This window comes from Dermacentor variabilis, chromosome 1, assembly GCF_050947875.1.
Source record: "Dermacentor variabilis isolate Ectoservices chromosome 1, ASM5094787v1, whole genome shotgun sequence".
Lineage (NCBI taxonomy): Eukaryota > Metazoa > Arthropoda > Arachnida > Ixodida > Ixodidae > Dermacentor > Dermacentor variabilis.
The window spans coordinates 191,853,489-191,875,403 of NC_134568.1; positions in this window are offsets into that span (position 1 = coordinate 191,853,489).

Below are 21,915 nucleotides of genomic sequence, written 5' to 3' on the forward strand. Positions count from 1 at the left end.
AGACGCAGAGACAGCCATATACGTTCCTATCAGAACTGTCAGCTATAGCGTCTCTCAGTTCGTGTGAGGAGAAAATTTAGCAACGTCAATGATATAAGTGGCCGCATTTTTTGACGGCAATTTTTTTCCTGCCAGATCGAATTTTAGACCGAGAGAGAAACGAGTTACGTCAAACGAGGCCACAAAAACAAACACGCAAGCAAACAAACAAATACCCCAAAGAAACCGAGGCAAATCAGCTAGTCACGTGCAGTGTGCCGAACGCGTATCATGCGCATGCGCTGGACCTCACGGGCGGCTCGAGCAGCGCAAGCTGGCACTCGCGGCAGCTTGCTGCGTGCTGGGGAGGAACGGCCGGTAGTGGCGGCGGCGGCAGTCGTATATGGGCAAGAAGGGAGGGGGAAGGGGGGGGGGAGTTCGCGCGCGGGAAGTGACAGCTGGTCCGTTTCGCGAAGCTCTTGCAGCATGTCGCCAGCCATTAAATAAATACGCCGCACGCCGCCCGAGAGAGCCACGCGCAACGGTGCCCACTTTCCCGAATTCCTCCCCCTCTTCCCGCGGGCCTTCCCTTGCCTCGCGGCTACCGAGCCGCCATCTCTCTCCCGTTCGTTTTTTTTTTCTTGCCGCAGCGGTGCTGTCGCAGCCGCCACAGCAGCTCCTGCTGCTACTGACGCGGCGTCTCCAAGGCGACATCTCGTTCAAGGCGGCTGAGTCGCCCGGGGTGGCCACGACGTCCCGTCGGTTCCGGCAGGAGCGCGAGGTCGCTAAGCCTAAAAGAAAAAGACCAAACAAAATGCAGCGACCACCGCGGCGAAAGCCAGTGGAAAGAAATGAAGAGAGACTGGCGTGTTAGGTCCTTCATCGGCACTGGCCCCTGTATACGTTGTGGCAGAAGAATTTCCCTCGCGCCCCTACGCGCCAAAATTTAACCGGCCAGCACAGCGACGCGGTAAGGTTCATTCGCGATCGTGGAGATCAGCGTTCGACACGAAATAACGAGTATATGCGGGAAAATTTCAGTGCTGAAAACACTCCTCAGGTCTCGCACTGCACAATTTGACAGTTACAGTTCTGCCGGCAGGTTTTGCAGGAACACCTCTGATCCGTACGCGCTCGCCTAATCTCAGTATTTCATTTCTCTGTATTATGAACTGCTATAGTCTGGCGCAGTGGCTCTCTACTGCTGAGTACGAAATCACGGATTCAATGCTCCACCACGGCGGCCGAGGGATGCCAACATGTTCAAGCACCATGCTTTTACGGCAAGTTAAAAAACCCTAGGTTGTTTTTGAACGACATGCAAATAAACAGGAGAAAACGCCATGCAGATTAGAACCGGAGATCCTGAGACAGGAAGTCTACGCGACACCTTCCCTATAAAACGCGCACACAGACACACGCACCACAGAGACACGAGCCTACTAAGCCTGCAAAGAGAGAGAGAGAGAGAGAGAGAGAAAAGGAAATCAAAACGAAGAAATATAATTAATGATTCCCTATGAACAATTTATAGAAGATCGTAACCCTGCGCAATGAGAACTATAGTAAACACGTGTACACACGAATGTGATATCGCTTAAGCAAACCTGCAGAATCACTCAGCGTATTCTATTTCGCAAATCAAGTGGCAAACATGAATGAAAGCAAAATAATTCGGTTGCTGTTCATGAGGGAATCCCGCAATGCAGTCAAAGCACAGCTATGCCAAGCGGGGATAACCATGACCAAGTACTTTCGATTCAATTCAAGTTTATTACATGCATTAGGAATGATACGTAGTTGTGCATATACAGAAGGAGGCCCCAAGGGTTAATCCTCGTTGGCGGGACCTCCAGTGCAAGTACAACAAGTAAAACTACAAAGTAAAAAAGCAAGGCAAGCGAAAACTAGCTAGAAAAGATAAAAACAAACACGTCTGCCCAAGTACATGGCGCAACGTCTCAAGTAAATGGAATCACTGTTCAATATACTGCAGATAATCCGCGAAGGAGCTCTCCACAAAAGTGTCCGGGTTGTAGGATTTGCTGTATCATTCTGCGCGAAAAACTACTGTAAAAAAAGTTTGCACCCTCAGGAGTTTATATTGTCCTTAAACAATAATAGTCATCAGTCTGGCTTGTAGTTAGTGTTTTTTTTTTTAAAGCATGGCGCTCGCTACTTTTCTGTCAAGAATGATATGTGACGCCGATAAAGTGTGCGCTGATCGTGACCTGGACGTACTGGGTGCGCAGCGATAAAGAAAGGAAACGCAGCAAGCTAGATGAAGATCTTGGTTTGGGGTGAAGATAAGCTCCGAGGGAGCAAAGTTTTTGGTACAGTGCAGGGCTGGCAGCCATGTACTGTCGTAAACGGTGAAAAAGCATATCTAATGTACTGTCAACTGTCATGTTTACTGAAAAGCGCAGAGTAGGGTCAAAATCTCAGGTGGCCAAAACTAATCCGAGGCCCCGACCATGGCACCTCTCACTGCCCGTGTGTTGCTTTGGTACGTTTAAATAAATAAAAAAATAAATATGCCCATCTTATGATTCGTATCTCTAAATGGCTTGAAGCCTGATAGATGACCATGAAGTGAGCTTGGCAAGACTCCTTCCGTCCGAGCAGGCACCTTGTATCTAGGGGATAATTGTGCGCAGTGACAGTTGTTTAACATGTGTTCAGCAAGTGGGAAAATAGGCCACCGAAAGGCCGACTCACCCAGTTATCAAAACGACACTCCAGGAACTAAGGATTGTATGAAAAAAGAATGTGAAAAACAGTATGGCATAATAGCGGAGGTATAGAGCTATAGAATACGAAGTGCGCTCTATCGGCGACATGCGAGAGTCTAGTCACAGTGAGCTTTACCAAAACAGCCCGATATGTACAGTCATGGCATAAAAAAACAAAACACAAGGACGAAGCACGTCACAAAAATAGTGCAAGTGCATATAAACGTGCACAAAGCCAGATACTGAGTACATTCACAATGGATGGTCCTTCAAAGAGGCTGCATAAGGTGACTAGATATCAGAAAGTCATGGAGACATGTGACGGTGTGTCTGTGTTTGTCAGGGGACTACCAAGGACCAGGTACCTTCTCCACAGATAAAAAATGCCTATCCAACCGGTTGAGGCGGCTGCACAGGGTTTGCGCTCGTATTGCAGACACTCGATGCGCAGGTGTCACACAGATGTGTCCCGGTGGTACAGTGGGCCCAAGCAGCGGACGACCTCTTCTTGTTTCTAAGTTGGTGCGCAGGCCATTTCCAGGGGAAGCCGATGTATGAGCGTATTAATGATGCGATCAATGCGCTTATATATGCTGTGAAGCGGGAGAATGGGTCACTCCTGAATAAGAGAGATGACTTTGTCTGGTTGCCAAACCATGTGGCTCTACTAAGTTTTTCTTGCAGTCTAGATAAAACGACGCTTGATTGGTTCCCGGAATCTCCAACAATGGCGGCTCTAGAGGAGCCATCGGTACTGAGTGGCTGGCCCATGCGGCTCTTTAGCCTTACTCGCGTATTGGCTTAGCCTATAGGCTATTACACTTTCTTACTGTTAAATGAAAGCGCAATTTACAACAAGCTCAGCATCAACTTGCTTCCGGCACAACATCAAATTAAACAGACCTCCTCCAAGCTAGTTAAGTCTGCACTGGGTTTAGCTAAGTGTAATCAGGCATTAACGTTAATTATCTTGCTACACAACACGGAAATAATGAACAAGCAGTTGCAAGAACCGATCATTACAAGCGTTATAAAGCAAATTTAGTCGTTAAGCTTACACGGTATAGCAGCATATAGCAGTGATTGTCGTACGCTTTCCCTGAGATAAGAGAGCGTGTGCAGATGTATGAGCATGTAAGGTAAGCAGAGGCAGCGGGCGAAGTCATAAACGACGCACGGCCTCCCTGTTGCAGAAAGCATGCCAGCCTAGCAAACGCTGTCTCACGCTTCAACCGGCGCCCCTACAGTGTGGAGACAATGGACACGCACACATGCCGAAAGCGCTAGGAGAGGAAAGCGGTGCTACGATGGCTCGACCAGTAAAGCTTTCTGTAAGCCTTTAGAGACGACTAGGTGTGCTGTCCGGCGTCCTTCACTGCCTCTCCGCACCATGACAGCAAATTAGCTCCATCGAGGCGCGTCGTTTGCTAGCTTTGACAATTGCATCGCGCGTTTACGTGAATTGTATACTAAAAAAGGAACGTTTTGTTGATCTAGGATCCACGGTAGGCACGTACCCAGGGGGGCCCCCCCCCCCGAACTCAAGTGGCAAACCCCCCCCCCCCCTCCCCACCCACGCCACCACTCCTCACACATTCCTAAAGCGCCGCCAGATCAATGTTGAGACTTCGCAGCTGTTCATCGGTCAGCATTATACTGCCTTTTCCTTTTAGATGGCGGTAGTTATCGGCATCTCTTGTAATGTGAAGGACAGCTTTCTCATAGATTCCTCACCCGCGCGATTAACTCGAGATGCGTTCAGTTGTCACCATTTATTCAACCGTCACGCACATAGCTGTTGCTTTTGTTAGTTCAACCTTCTTTGTTTAGGCTGATCCTGGGACCAGGAGAGGGATGCGGCTGTTACTCAGCTGGTCTGTACTCTCATGGAACGAGTTGCGGCCGGAGAAAACGCCAATTGCGTTTAACTTTTCCCTTTGCTTCATTGTTTCCTTGAGTTACGGCTCGCCACGACGCTGGCAGATGCCCGGAACCATATACACGTGATATTGGTTAGATAAGGTGGGAAATAAAATAATGTGAAAGAGCGTCCATCATGAAACCCTGCAATAACCCTTAAACCCATAAGCAAGATGACTGTCGCCCGTTACCTCGTCTGTTTTTCCCTAACTGCATAGCACTTTTCCTGCAAAATTGGCAACTGGAAACAAAAATCGCAAGGAGTTGAGAAATTAAGCGATCTATTAAGGGAGAGAGCCAAGGCAACAACCAAACTGCAAGCAAAAGCGAATAATAAAAAAGTTAACCGTTGTTTATGAGAATATTTATGGATCAACATCTTTTTATTTAAAATGGAAGTACAGAAAACGCCGCCGGAAGCGGAGAACAATTACTTGTTTTGAATGACGCTTCTACAGTTATCGGTCGAACCGCCTCACGTAGCCACTTCTCTGCTGTGCTTATGTGGGTGTTTTTCTAACCTTTCGCAGTGAGCGCAGTACGTCTAGAATCGCAGAGTCCTGCGCTCTACGCGGTTGTATGGGACTGGCGGCCGCACAGCTTTACGCAATTCGCGGAACTGTCAAAACTGATCAACTAGGCGAAAATAACTGATATTCGAAACTATAACATGAGAAAGACTGAAGAAGCCGTAAAAAATGAACGCAGCCTGAAATCAGTAAAAAGGAAACCTGGCATAGGACAAACCATGATGTATGCACTAAAGAATAAGAAGGATAATATCATCAGCAATCTCGAAGATATAGTAAAAGCAGCGGAAAAATTCTAAGCTGACCTGTATACAGTACCCAGAGTAGTCACGATAGTTCACTTAGAAACAGTAATGAACAGGATACAGAAACTCTCCTATATCTAGCGATGAGGTCAGAAGGGCCCGGCAAGACATGAAAGGACGAAGAACGGGAGGATAAGGTGGAATAACAGTCGATTTAATCAAAGATGGAGGAGACATAATGCTTGGAAAACTGGCGGCTCTTTATACGAAGTGTCTATCAAATGCAAGGGTCCCAGAAAACTGGAAGAATGCAAATATTATACTAATCCACAGAAAGGGAGACATTAAATAATTGAAAAATTATAGGCCGATTAGCTTACTCCCAGTATTAAATAAAATATTTACCAAAACTACCTCCAATAGAATAAGGGCAACACTGGACTTTAGTCAACCAAGGGAAGGGATGGCTTCAGGAAGAGATACCTTACAATGGATCACATCCATGTCATCAATCAGGTTATCGCGAAATCTGCAGAGTACAATAAGCCTCTCTATGTGGCTTATATAGATTATGAAAAGGCATTTGATTCAGTAGAGATACCAGCAATCGTAGAGGCACTACGTAATCAAGGAGTACAGAACGCTTACGTAAAAAGCTTGGAAAATATTGCTACATGCGTGAGGTATTTGTTTGTTTGAACGAGGCGCGTAGGCGCCATCACTCCAGAAAATAGGAGGAAGAACGAACTGGGCTCGCGCTGTCAATCTAACCGGTCAGCGCTGCAACCGTTGTAAACATAATCTGTAAATAGTTTCTCGTCTTATTGACTCGTCCTTCACCTTAGAATATCTAGAGAGGTTCTACAGCTACCTTAATTCTACACAAGAAAAGCAGGGAGATACCTATAGAGAAAGGGATCCGACAGGGAGACACAATTTCTCTAAAGCTATTTTCTGCGTGTTTAGAAGAATTCAAGTTATTAAACTGAGAAGGCTTAGGAGTAAAGATCGACGGCAAATATCTCAGCAATCTTCGGTTTGCCGATGACATTGTTCTATTCAACAACAATGCAGACGACTTCCAACAAATGATTGGAGACCTTAACAGAGAGAGTGTAAGAGTGAGGTTGAATATTATTATGCAGAAGATGAAGATAATGATAAATAGCCGGGCAAATGAACAAGAGATCAGGATCGCCAGTCGGCCACTAGAGACTGTGAAGGAGTACGTTTACCTAGGTCAATTAATCACAGGGAACTCTGATCATGAGAAGGAAATTCCCAGAAGAATAAAAATAGGTTGGATCGCATACGGCAGACATTGCTAGCTCCTGATTGGAAGCTTACCATTATTATTGAAAAGTAAGGTGTGCAATCAGTGCATTTTGCCAGTGCAATATGTCCAGTGCCAATGCATTTGCCAGTGCATTTCCCAGTGCATTTTGCCAGTGCATATGGGGCAGAGACTTGAGAGCAAGTTAAGGACCGCGCAAAGAGCGATAGAACGAAGATTGCTAGGCATAATGTTAAGAGAGAAAGAGAGTGGTTTGGATCAGAGAGCGAACGGGTATAGACGATATTCTAATTGACATCAAGAGGAAAAAATGTAACTGGGCAGGTCATGTAATGCGCCGGTTAGATAACGGTTGGACTATTAGGGTTACAGAATGGTACCAAGAGAAGGGAAACGCAATCGAGGACGACAAAACACTAGGTGGAGCGATGAAATTAGGAAATTCACAGGCGCTAGTTGGAATCGGTTGGCGCAGGACAGGGGTAATTGGAGATCGCAGGGAGAGGCCTTCGTCCTGCAGTGGACATAGAACAGGCTGATGATGATGATGATGATGATGATGATAATGATGATGATGATGATGGAGGTGGTGGTGCCCCCCCCCCCCCCCGAAAAAAAATCCTGGGTACGTGCTTGATCCACGGTAAATAAAATGTCAGTATTCCACCTGTTTTTTAGTACGAAAACATCTGCGTCTGCCTGGCTTTTCTTCATGAAAGTTACAGTCGCATTTGCTATTCACGAATTTAGCTTTGGTATAGTTAGCATATAAATCAAGACGAAAAATGCGCCAATAATTGCTTAGTGACGTGCTAGACCTGTAACCATAAATATATGATTAAGAGCCGAAAATAACTTCTTTTTTTCTACCGTGGAGTATTGACGGAATGCGGATGCAGTAGTTTTGGAGTATGGTCCTAACAATTTTCTAGATCCTGAGACGTTTGTGTTCGGATAGCGGTTTTCTTGTTTACTGATTCTGGCAGTCGAGACTCAAAAGCTTTTTCCTGTTTGCCTGGAACGCGCATCTCCATTTTTTCGTATCCACAATATTTCGCTCAAGGACGTGGTCTGCAAATTAGTGCTTTGACATGAAAGAGGTGTGCTGAGATAACTGTAGGTTCGATCGAGTACTTCCAACCTCACAAGGGGCAGACAGCCAAGAAAGTGTTGTAATTTGTAGCCTTACTTGACCCTGCACTTGATGCATACGAAGCAGGAGGAAAACAACCGCTGCTTCGTAGAACACTCATTTTTGAGTCTTGAAAAGCTTCGTACCTACTTAGAAACACATCGTGCACATCACGTCATGATGTCGTAGTATGGGAGACCACTCATAGAGCCTCTTTTACTTATCAGGCGCACAAGAAAAAGAAAAGCACTTTCAGAGTTCTCAAGCCCGCTTTTGAATTGTTCTACCTACTTTATTAGGCAAAATTAAGGACAGTATACGCCTACTTTGGAACCGTGAGGGCCAGCAGAAGACGACACGCCCTGCTAATCACAGGGCTGCTGGCAGCAGCGCCAAATTGTCGCCATGTTGTGAAGTGCGGAATTACACGCTTTCCCGAGGCGGATGGCACGCCTAGTCCTCTAGCCATCGCTACGTCGCTGTTCACGAGTCAGGACACCCCTTCAAACGTCATGACACAAGTGTCTTCATAGGTGTCGCCGTTAGCGCAGACGCGACCGAGTATGAAAGTGGTCTGCACAGAACAACGATTTTCTTATCGGGCGCACAACGTACGTAGATTGCCGAACATACGCAGGTGCTGGAATGTTCTCGGCCTGTGACCAAGGATGAAGCAATCGGAAACCCTACTTACCCGGTACAACATCCAATGCACTTGGAAGAAAATAACAATAATGCGAAGGCTCGTCGCTGAGGTAACACTCTACCAATAACGATCCGCTCTAAATTATATTGTTAAATTCGTTTCTTTTAATTTTAGTATCTATAAGAAGGAGAAAATACTAAGACGGGGAAAAAACTTGGCGGGAAAGCCAGACGGGAAGGCCAGAAAAGAAAGTCGATGCCTTATCGTTTCTAGTTGACCCTAGCAACCTGACTCTTTTTTGGGTTTTGGAGAACCAGACTGCTACCAATGCCATGCTGGCTCTTTTGCTACACAGCCATATTTCATCCACAAGGATAAAGTGAGGCAAATAGTTGTAATGAGAGTCACAAAATTTTACAGAATCAAATTTTTCGTTGTCCGCTCCACGCCACGTCTCATCAATTCTCCCAGCGTTTGACACTCACTTGGCTAAGCGCTTAAGTGCCCAAAATATTGTGGGATTTTGGGCAAAAGGCATTTTACGGATGTTCTTGGTGTCTCGGCGTATTCAGCGCAAGCTTGATGAACTCTAAAAGACACATTGTGAACGCGACGCACATTCTTGCGGATTCAAGCTGTTGAACGCTTCTCGAGCAACCTTGTAAAACATTCGGGCCGAAATACTCCTCACTGAAGTACTACGGCACTTCGCCGTCGTTTTTTACTTCACGGAAGGGGTGTTCTTGCCCTAGTGGTGCTGTACTTTTTCTTTTTTTCCTTTTATCCTCCCTTTACCTTTTATCCAATTGCAACGGGCAAGGATAAGTTTCTGAGATTATTTTCTGCTTCTATACTGAATCCGTAGCAGTCTGGAGTTCAAACACATCATGTATAAGGACGTTGTTTCTGAAAGAACTAAGTAGTATTTGTACATTGTTATCTACAATCTTAAAAAGTTTACATCCTTTGGGGCTTATCTTGTCCCACAACAATAATCATCTGTCTTGACAGCATTTCCTTTCGTTAACGCTGCGAGCCCCGTACTTCCAAGTCACGAACGGCATGCGAATTATCAGCGTGATATCCACTCTTAAACAACTGTACACCCTTTGGGGTGTATATTTGCCACAGAACAATAATCGCCATCTGTCTTGCTTGCGTTTCCTTTCTTGAAAACGCCGCGCCCGCTACTTTCCTGTCAAGAATGTTCTATCATGCTGATAACGCGCATGCCGTTGGTTACTGGGAAGTACCGGGTTCGCAGCGTTAAAGAAAGGAAATGCGGACAAAACAGATGACGTTTATATGTGTGTGGCAAGATACGACTCAAAGGGTGTGAATTTTTCTTAGAATGCTTAAATCAGTTACACCCTTTGGAGTGTATATCTGTCCCACAACGATATTCGTCATCTGCCTTGCTTGCAATTCCTTGCCTGAAAACTCGGCGCTCGCTACTTTCCTGTCGAGAATGATGTGTCAAGCTGTTAACGCGCAAGCCGCTCGTGACTGGGAAATGCCGGTTTCGCAGCGTAAAAGAAAGGAAACGCGGGCAAGAGAGATGACGATTATTCTTGTAGGACAAGATAAGCCCCAAAGGGTGTAAACTTTTAAAAGAGTGCAGTAGGTATGTGCGCAGGAGTGCACACTCTTAAAAAAATGACACCCTTTGGGGCTTATCTCGCCCCACAACAATAATAGTTATCTATCTTACCCACGTTTCGTTTCTTTAACGTTGCGAGCCTGGTACTTCTCAGTCAAGAACAGCTTGCGCGTTATCAGTGTGACACAGCATTCCCGACAGGAAAGTAGCGAGCGCCGAGTTTTCAAGAAAGGAAACGCAAGCAAGGCAGATGACGAATATCGTTGTGGGACAGATATACAGCCCAAAGGGTGCAACCGTTTTAAGAGTGGTACCGTGGGCGGCTGTCGGAGCCATCCGACGTCACAGTTAAATGCTTGCGTGCCGTTACGTTTCATTTTATGATTTACGATAAGTGATCACCTACGAAGGACACTATATATTTAAAGGAGATAAAATTTTCATGCCGCTACTCCTTCGAGGAGCACACTGAGATGCCCGTTGGGACTTTTGGGCAACTGTATACAAGGGCATGTTCGAATCAAGTTAACTGCTTGCTGACTATGTAAACACCATGTCACGTCTACTGAGCGACCAAACTTATTGAAGTACGTAGAGTCATTTATCACACGTAAGAGATCAGTTACAAGGGATTTGTATAAGCTCTCGGATCAGGATAAGCTGAGACTGCAAGTTTATAAGGCTTTCGATCGGAGTGAAGGGTCATCTAATATGTGGCTACACACCCACATACGTGTCCGACGCTATGTGAAGTGCATTCGCAGAACATACTAGTATATGCTCTATTGCCTACGCTGGCGCATTCTAGGCTTTTACATTAAGCAGAAAAAGAAAAGCCGCGGAGAAAAACAACCATAATTTGTTTACCATAGGCTTGGAATAACTGACGTTTATTGACCAGGCAGGGAACCCGTATACAAGGAAACCGCGCATATTGAGGCAAGAAAAAAAAGGGCGATGGATTTATACATCGACAGCTCCTCAAAAGCGACTACGTATGTGGTATAGACAGACAAATTCAATAATGTGGCAAGCTGATAACGCATGCCTAGAATTATTTATGCTAAAGTAGGCTTCATTAGTTTTTATATATTTGGGGATGTTCTTTTCATAGTGCAAATAGGCCGAAAAATAATAAGTTGAAAGGCGCCTGGATAGCACGAACATACGCTTCATTTTTGGATTCGCAGTTTTTCTTGACGTCCGTACAAACGGCGTATCTTGCGTCTGCACAGATTCAAGACAATGCGTTTTCCTCCAGCATATACGCCATTTCTTCTTGTAATGCGTCGCAGGGCAAAGTACGTAAGCGTCTATCGAAATGAGAAACAAAAATGAGATACCTCGTTTGCCGAAAACGAGAAGACCATATGGAAGCGAGAACAAAGCGCTTTTGTCTTCTACAGCCTCGCACCCACACAGCTCTGAGGTCTCCTATTATCTCAACCGGTTTCTGGTTAGTGGCGGCTCCCCCAACGCCTTTTTGTATGCGTTCTCGAATATCGCTCTTTTCGTGCGTTGCGCAGTTTGTAAGACAAATTTTGCTTTTCATCTCTCGGCTTTCTTCGAGCGCGCTTTCACGCAGCGGTATTCGGCTACTTGACCGCACGCGTTTTCTTTTCATGTGCGGGGCTTCCCGCATGCAGGAGTCCAGCAATGAGGGAAAATGGCCCGCACACGCGAAAAGCTCCGAGTCACTTTTTTTTTGCCCTCTCTTCGTGCCCGTGTACACTTCCTCTTCTTCTGCCCGCACTCCTGTACTTATACTGCTCTATTCTGAAAATTTTAACCTGCCGTTTCTAGCGGGCCCGAGTTGAATCATGTCCGAGTGCTGCGCGCTCGCTATTTTGCGTCCTGTGGGCCTCTTTTTTTTTTAAAAAAAAGAAAGTAAAGTCTTCTTTCGTCCGCCTCTGCTCCATCGGTGCGTGTTTCCCCCCCTTTCTTTCTCCTGTCGCCAGGCAAATTGCTTTCGCCGCGCTGCTTTTGTGAGCAGCGGGTTGCCCACCGCCAGTCTCCCAGCGTTGTCAGCCGCTGCTGCCGGCGAGGGTGGCCAGTCTTTTTCGCAAAACTGCTGATATTGACAGCTCTCTCTGGGCGAACGGACCGGGCCGGTATAATGTGCCGGCCACGCCTTCCTTCTCTCTCCTTTTGCGCCGCGCGCGCGCTCTTCTTCACAACCCTTGCCGCGTCCCCCTCCCCATCGTACAGCTCCCTTTCCTCCCTCGGAACCACGCCTGCTTTCCCCAAAGGCGATTCCACTCCCTACACCCCCCCCCTCCCTCGCCCGAAATGTCAAACCCGGGTCGCCGTCACGTGGTGGCGGCTGTCAACGCCAGGACGCTGCGGCCCTGGGCCGAGCCACCGCAAACTCGCGTTGCACACGACAGCTTTGGGGCGTATGCGAATGCGCGCGCAATACCGCTGCCTGTTTGTCCCCGCCGCCATGCTCGCTCTTGGGTCCCCGCTTCGTCTGTTCCACTTTCTCCTCCTTCTCCGTGCTTGTTTTTCTTTCCTCCGTCCCTCATTACCTGCTTGTTACGGCAGCACCCTGCGACGAAAGCGGCGAGCACTCGTCGTACTGAGACTGAGAATACTGAGACGGCTACTTCCGCGCGACCTGTAAGCGAGGGCTCTCATGTAAACCATTCGCCTGCGCAAATCCGGATACGCCATGCGTGGTAACAGCCAGGGAAAGGGTCATCGGGCAGGCAGGCGTTGTGCCCCTTCCGGCGTCAGTTCCCAGCCTTCTCCTCGCTTTCCCTTTCGTATAGAGTATATATATGTTTCCAAAACAAATAATAATAATAATAATAATAATAATAATAATAATAATAATAATAATAATAATAATAATAATGAGGGTCATCGGGAGAACAATTTCAGCTAGACGTACAACGCTTCGCACGTGACCAAGAATCAAGTTCGTGGCTTCATTCTGCGCAACATTAAGATGATAGAGTTACGAACTCTATCATCTAAGCAGCTAATTTCACCTGCTAAAGGTCGGGCCAAGATGCACGTAAGGTAAGATTCACAGAAGCCGCCTCGAAAGGCCTGAATTCTGCTTCTCCGACTGCTTAATCATCCCTGTGTTGAACTTCACGGATTTGTCGGAGCCCACTTTTGCAGGCAGTATAGTTATGCCCGAGCTGTTTATGAAAGTTCAAGGTACATATTTAGAAAAGTGCTCTTACGTAAATGGGGTCCGGTTTCGCCTTCGACTCTCATGCCGATAACTATCATGAGCGGTGGATGCTCGAGCGCTACCAAAAGGTGAAACGCTCTTAAAAGAAATCGAATTTTTTGAATATGGGCTGTAACGAGTAGTTTAGTATTAGGTGCAACTACAGAGCGCCCTACATAGAAATGCAGGCTTGCGAAAGTACGTGTAACTACGGCCGTACAAGCGGTGAAATAATTTTCCGGCGAGGTGAACTCGGATGATAATCTCTCCTTGCTTTTGTATATATATATATATATATATATATATATAATTCATGCATTTTTCTTTCTCTCTATGGCTTCTTTTCATTTCGACCATATATTTCTTTAATTGCATGTAGTGCATGCTGCAATTCGGCCACTTCAGGTGGATTACCTGAAGTGGCAGATATTATTTGCGTTACAAATCGCAATGTCCAGGTAGGTAAGGAGATTCAACAATCACCCTTTTGATTATTCCCTGTAGGATACATGCTGCAATTTTCAAACTGAAGACAAGCCGGCTAGCGTATTTTTCTTTGTAATTACATTTTTGTAACTACATTTACCACTTTCATGGGGATGTTCTGGGACTGAAGTACATATAAGCGCAGCAAATAAGCGGTTAGACGAAATAATTACAAAGGCAAACTTCTCCGCATAAACACATGCACTGGGAAGTAGCAAGCTTTGATGCACAATTTTTAAATGGCTGCTTACCAGAAATCGTGAGACTAGGATCACTTTCGATGTATCTGCCCTTATATTGTCCCATGGAATACCGTGTTTCCGGACTTGTGTCCACGGAGTATACAATTTTAAAAGTAACATTTCCGTGGCGTGCGGACTTTCTATCGGGATGGACTACACGCGATTTTATTTTTTACAGCGAAGCTATTAGCATCTCTTTAGTCGGCATTTCTCGTGGCGTCGTCAATGGGCAGGTCGATCCCGGAGAGAGTGCAATACCGGGCCGACCCGCGGCGGAGGTCAAGCAGGTTCTAAAGGGCCCCTCACCAGGCCCCATAGCAAATTTTGCGTATACGCTGGAAGTTGTTACGTGTCCTCTAGGGAGTTTTCTGCCGCAAACATTTTTCAAATCGGCTCATTAATAGCCGAGATAGAAATATTTCTGTGCCGCGAACCCATGATTTCAGCAGGTGGGCTCCACTGCCAAGCAAGACGCTCTCTCCACTCGACCCGTCTAGCCTACGCAAGCGAAATTCCTTCCCTGCGTTCTCCCATAACGGACCTCGAGGATCGCGTGATGCTTACGTCACAGGCCACGCCTTCGTTTTTTTTTCTCCTCGCTTTTTTTTTTTTTGGCGCTGCGCACTTCCGGCGACGGCGTCGCGCACGAGCTGTTGTCTCTAGAGTCACTGGAAAAAATTTCAGAGTACCGCAAAGGTCGGGATTTGACTGGCAACACTGAGCGGCCACCGCCATATACCTTCCAAGCCTACTGCGTCGCGGGAAGGCCGCCGTGTTGGAAGAGCTTTGATATTCGGTGCCACATCGGGTTGAGTGTTTACTGAAGTACAAATACATTGTGCCCGGAGATAATGGTTGCTAAGAACGAAAAAAAATGTTATTTTGTGCGAAGTAATGCAGCCGGTGGTTGTTTTGCACGCCGATCGTGTTTACTGCTGGAACTGTGCTACGATTGTGGGCAGTAGCTTAGCGCTGCTATCGGGAGCTTATGCTCGCGTTTTTTTTTCCCCTTCCGCGGAGCGAGCTACGAAGGAAACATTTCGTCACTTCGAGCCAGAATGAGGCAAGCTTGTGCTTTTGGGCATGAACATTGTGGACCGCCGTCGGCTTCTATTGAATGTTTCCAAGCAGGACGAAACTAACACCTGACAGTGTCACAGGCACGTACGTTCACTGTATAATTTCACAAGCTACATCGGATACATTTAATTTCGTTTGTAAACGGATACCGCGCGTCCTCGATTCTGCCGGGCGAAATCGTCCGCCGTATACGCACGACACACTGCGACTGCCGTGTGCGCACAGGTGTTTGGCCGTCATCGTAAGACGATCTGTGCACAGCAGGCGTAAAAACCAACTTCGATTGCCATTTTGCGCACTAAATTTTGTGGAAGGCCAACATGAGCCATTTGCGTGATTACAGCAACGTATATGTACTTCTGTACACTGATAATGAGCGAGAGTTTGCTACATTGCGATTTATGAACGCGGCTGTCTAGTGCGTTCCACGAGAGGCTACTCTTCTCAACTTATTTATGGCTGTTTTCTTAGACTGCCAAGATTTGCTCCATGTGTAAAAAAGAAAAAAAGCAAGAACGCCTGCTGGTGACGCAGCACTTTTTTTTTCTAAGTTACATAGGCGATGTATAAAGTTATTGTGCTTTTAGAGCGGTTTATGTAACATGCATAGTGACAGAGTGAAACTAAAGCTACTGGTTGTTCTGTTGTTTTGTATTTCTTGTTATGCATCAAGCACAACATAATCTGGGTATGCACCGTAGCATTTCAACATAAAACATAATATGTATGCTGACTTCAGTTCATTGCATGTGCTCGGCTTACAAGCTCAAAATTTGAAGCATGTGTTGTGAATATCACCTGGCCATTGGTTTCAAGCTCGAAATGCGTATGTATAAATGAGCAAAGGATAAGTGGAAAAGAGAAAGTATCATGGGCCTCGTATTGACCATGTTTTTATTGACTGCGATCGTCACGATCTGCGAAAAACAAGTGCCATATGGGTCGAGTGACTCGAGGCGAGAGCGCGCTCACGTGCGCGGAGAAATCATGTGATTATCTGGTGCACGTGAGGACGCGGAATTCTCGCGCGACAAGTGTGCCTTCGCGTGCCACGAGCACGGAATAACCGCGTGTGTTGAACAACAAACGCGTACACGTGTACCCGCGTCAAGCGTGCAAGACGCCAACGATCCCTGAAATGAACTCCTATTTTCGTAGCATCGCTAACACCGCGTGCACTTCGCTTAAATATCTTCTAAAACAGTGCCGAAAAGCACAAGCAAGGTGTACTTATACCTCGCACACGCGGGTGTTTTTTGTAGGCTTGAAGTTCTCCCGGCCGATTCTGTGTAACCGCGCAGAACGACGCTCTTGGTCATTTTTCCCGGTCGGAATCTAGAAAAAAAAGTATTTCCAGACTCAGTTCGGTTGCTGCATCCGAAGGCGCAGCAGCCAGGAATGATTTCCTTGCAGTCAAATGCGAGCGCGACAATCGCAACACAAAAAACGTAGGGAACCTGCGCTGTCTGCGCTCTAACTCAGCCGGCCCGCCCGGCGCTTGGAAGGTATATGGCGCCCCAAAGTCACGTGGTACGGTTGGACCAATGAACGCGTCGGCAGCGCGGGGAAAACGAATGCGGTACTCTGAAACTTTTTCCAGTGATTCTAGTTGTCTCCTTCCCGCAGCGCACGATTTTGCGCGTTGTACACAAGGAAACATGACTCGCGGTATAATTCAGTGCTACACGAATACTGAGGCAGAACAAGCGGATCGCAGAGCATGATCTTGCGCTGGAGCACGGTAGAAAATGCCACAGTTTCGGTACCTGCGCACGTGACCGCACGACCGTGGGAACAAGCAGACGAAGCGGAAGTACATCTCTCTTGTTTCGGTGTGAAGTAAAACAAAAAACACGCAGTCATTCCATTTGCGTGTTTTATTATTTCTCTAAACTTCAATGCGTGAATTCAAGCAACAGATCGTACAGATAACAGATGTCTTGAGTAATTCTCGAAGTCACGTGTCACCATGAGCGATGTCACATTGCAGACACGACTACGTAGCGCAGAGGCACGACTACGTCACCGTCCGGCTTGGAGCACGGCGGCCGCGAGGAGAGGGAAGAACGGCGTTCAGTTTGAAATTTCAGATCTTTCTGCGGCGCGTAGCGATGTAATACTTGCAGACACGATCGTTATTGCGCAATGTATGCTCTGCGCTTGTCAGCTCAAAATGGCCAGACCTGGTAAGGCGCCTTAAGCACTCGCCTCCGCAAAGTGAACCGAAAAGTGCATACATTCTTTGGAATCACGCATAAACCATACAGAACAACATTCGTTTCAATAAAGAACAAGCACAAAACAATCATCGGAACCATATAATTGATGATAAGGTGCTCCTGATAACAATGCGAAGCACGTAGCACTCACCACATACGTTTCCCGCTAAAGATTACTGTGGCGCAAGCTGCAGCTGCGACTGCAGCTTTCGACGTGAGGAGTGACGACTAGCCTTTGGTATATAAAAGAACCAGCCTAGCAATTGATTTCATTGTTGTTGCAGTACCGTTATGGGTAGGTAACTCACAGCTAGGACTCCCGAGGAGCAGCATTAATACGAGTAGCGGTAAAGGGAAAAAGAAACGGCAATACGACCAGCGGCGGCGTACTGTCAAAATTACCATTACTACGATTACTCTAAAGCAATGAAGCATTGCATACCTTCCTCAGCAGTTGTAGTGGTGGCTTTCAACAGTTTCGCTGGACAGCCACTTTCGCGGGGCCGGGATGGCGAGTCAGTTTTTCTTCTTTTTTCTTTTTTGAGATCTGAGGTCCGCCTAAAAAAAACGAGGCCACACTGCGGCTGCAAATTTTTCGCACGGTACACCACATAACGCAACTATCGTCGCGCTGCGCACGAGTAATATTTCCAGCTCATACTGGCAGCTCGTGATTTGCAAGCGAAAAGTGGACGAATGCGTAGGGCATCTTGCGTTGGAAGGGTGCAAGTAGTAATTTTATTCGTGGCACACCATCCCCTGTCAAGTTGTTTTCAACAGTTTCACGAAGATTGACTAAAAATTTCCCGAATGCGAAATTTGGGCGCAAATCTATAAGTGTTTTCATTTCGCGAAATATTAGCTGGTGCGGACAGTCTGTTTCATGCGGCAAGTTGCAAACGGAGCGGAGTGTGGCGCGACTGCCTCGCCAATCTGGAGATCGCGAGAGTGACGCGTGGGCGCGATTCGCAGCAGCCGCCGCAGACAGACCTCCTAGACGACGCGTGGTACTCTCGCGCCATCTCGTGGCCATTATCGCCGCAGTGAGCGTCTTGCGCAGTACTACTAACACCTTCTAGGCTGTTCTAGGTGGTGTTGGCACTAGGCGTTTCTTCTAACGCTTCGCCATATCCTCCTCCTTCGCTTTCCGCCTCACGCTTCCGCTGCACCCTTCTCTACCGCTTTCCCTCGTCGCGCCCTCTTCACTCTCGCCGCTTGCTTGATTCCCCGCTGCGCTCCGCGTCCGCTCTTTCCATGTGCTGCGCTAGTTCGCTCGCTTGCGCCGGGAACGCCAACGCTCAATGCAGGAACGGGCGCCTAAGAGCTGCGCTCCAACACTACTGCGACATAGATGTCGGATACTGAAGGCGGTGAAGACATCGAGGAGCCTTATGACGAATTCCGACAGCCTCTAAACTGATGGAATTTAGAATTCGCTCCTGTATGCAGTATAATAGAGGGCCCATGCTTTTGCTTGTTGGCAATAAACGTTCTGCTTGCTTATACTGTATAGAAGTTTCAGACAAGCTAAAAACTTTTACTTCTGGTGCTAAAAAAAAAAAAACAACTTTGTTATTTTAAGCCTTAAACGGCCCGTGCGGACTACACATGTAGCTCGGAAAATATGGTACATTGGTAATCCAGTTTAAAGCTTTTCAAAGCATTGTTCTAGCAGTGATCATCAGAAACACGACAGCAGCTGCCTTCGTCTCACGAAGCCTCGTCAGGCGTGCTGGATAGTTCACGGACATTGAAATGCTCGGGAGTGAGCATATTCCCATGTATGTCAACATCAGAGGACTTTCCTCTTCCAACTCAAATGATACAATCCATAGAGGGTACTGGCCCAAATTCCAGACTGTTATGGAACACCTCGGTCAGGGCAATTTACTATATAATTTGCAAGACACAGTCAAGAGCACAGGGAAAGACAATACGCGTACTCTTGCTAGTGCCAGTTTGCTACGTTTGGGTGGATGTCTAATTTTCCCTTTATTAATTGCTTCTCTCCACCTTGCCGCCTCCCCCCCGGACTTCCGCAAAACTATGACGCCAAACTCTTATGCGCTCTTCCAAATTCACTGAATTTGATATAGAATTAGAGCGACTTCGAGCAATCCGGCGACGTGCCGAACGTAGATACCGACACACGAAGCCAATGGACAATCTACGGACTGCTAGAGGCCTAGAAAAGAAGATCCAGCGCCGGTTAGATAAATGGGAGTCACAACGCTGGACTGCTTTCCGTGAATCGCTAGATCCTCATAAGCCCCTATCGCACTTACGAAGGACGGTGCGAGGGCTTAGGACGCCACCTATACAGTGGCCTCCATACAAGGCTCTGGCCCTCTTACAACAGCCATCAGATATTGATGTCGCAGAAGACTACTGCGCGAGATTATCCGGGCAACTTACAGCTTCCAACAACTAATCACATTCCATTTGCTTCCCGCCACTATGTGATCCCCGCATCGATCTACTATTTTCCATCTATGAACTCAAGGTTACGCTAGCTTTGTGCAGACGTACGTCTTTACCAGGACCTGACGAAATTTCTTACAGAGCTCTGTGCCATCTGGGTGAGCGGGCGAGGAGTATTCTGCTTGAAATATATAATGAATCCTGACTAACTGGCACGCTTCACCCAAACTGGAAGACTAGTCGCGTAGTTCCGCTACTGAAGCCTGGCAAGTCTCCTTTGGAGCTTTCATCGTATCGGCCGATCGCATTGGGGAGCTGTGTGGGCAAAGCGCCGGAGAGGATGATCCTCAGAGGCCTGGAGTGGTACTTGGAATACCACAACGTCTATCCGGATGCCATGGCAGAATTTCAACGTAGCCACTCATTGATCGATAACGTCGTCGACCTAGATACCTATGTTCATAATCAAAAAGGATGTAAACGTCTCTGCGCTTTTTTGTTCCTCGACGTCAAAGGGGTGAACGACATTACACATGAAGCCATCCTCGCCGCTCTCGAAGATGCAGGCCTCGGTGGTCGGATGTTTCTATGGATACGTAGCTATCTCTCTATGCGACCTTTCTTTGTGAGCACTGAGGACGGCCACACTCCTCTACATTACACCTACTGTGGCGTCCCCCAGGGCGGCGTGCTGAGCACTACGTTGTTTAACCTCACGCTGATTGGTCTCTTTGATCACTTTCCAAACAGAGTTAAATATCTGTGTACGCGGACGACATATGCGTTTGTGCATTTGGGGTGACACGTACAGCTGCGCGCAAGGCGCCAAAAAGCTACCACTCAGACTTCACTCTGCCTCCGCATGCAAGGCCTGGAAATTTCATCAAATAAATGGGCACTTGTGGCATTTACGCGTAAGCCCATGACGCACTGCAGTGTAGTAATCTACGGGTAAGTGATATCATTTGTACGGTATTACAAATATTGGGTGTCATAATTGAAAGAGATATCTTATAGAGCCCCCATGAATTGTACACGAAGATGCAGTTGACAGGCATCTGTCACATTCTCAAGTTCTTCGCTGGAGAGACCTGGGGAATGCCCACAAGCGCTATGCCGCAACTATATAGGGTACTTCTCAAATTTTAGCGGCACAGCTTGCCAGCATTGAATAATGCAAATAAAACAAGCCTACGTCCTGTTCAAAGCGTTCAGGCTAAGGCGCTCAGGATTTGTCTACGTCTTCCTCGAAGGGCGTCAACGGTGGCGACTATTGCAACCGCCAAAAACCACTTCATCAAGACCCACATCACAGTTGAAGCACTAAGAGTAAGGCACCTTGCCCGCACTCCTTGCCACCATCTAGCCTCTCTACCTGCGGAGAGACCACGTGCCTCGTTCTGCCGAATGGTATCCGCACATCGTGAGCCTAGACCGCCTTGCTTCACACCTGCCGCGAGACCTTCGACTCCTCCTTGATGCCTAATTCAACCAAAGATCAACCTGACAATACCTGGCGTCCGGAAAAAAGCAGATATGTCATCGCCGGCTCTTAAACAGCTTACCGTACTTTTATTAAATGAGGAGTACCGGTATTACACCCTCATATACACCGGCGGCTCCATCCTGCCGAAGAGCTCTACCGCTGCCTGTCGTCATTCCAACAAAAGCCACCACTATCAAGTTTAAAACATCTCACTTGACAACGTCGACGGCAGGTGAACTCGCAGCGCTTTGAGTCGCACTACACTTTATTAATGACGAACCAACACACAAATGGTCCATTTTCTGCGACTCGAAGACGGCACTACAGTGTTAATTGTCAGCCTTACGGCGCGGCCCACATGAACAGTTGGTATTTTAAAGCAGAGAAGCCATACATCACTTGCTGAGAAAGGACATGGAATAATTTTTGAGTGGCTACACCATCGGCAATGAACGTGCCGATCAAGCTGCTCGTTCAGCTCATGCAGAAGACGGCCACCTATTGATCCCCCTGTCTTCGACAGATGCTGCAACGATGCTCCGCCTACTTGCACGCCAATGCACTGCATCAGAGTGTAATTAACCACATATTATGCACCACCGTTTATACACCCTGGATCCAACCTCAATTTCCGACTTCCACCAAGACTTCCCAAAAGAGACGCGACCCTTTTGTGTAGGCTATGGTTGGGCGTCGCGTTTACCAATGCCTACGCCTTC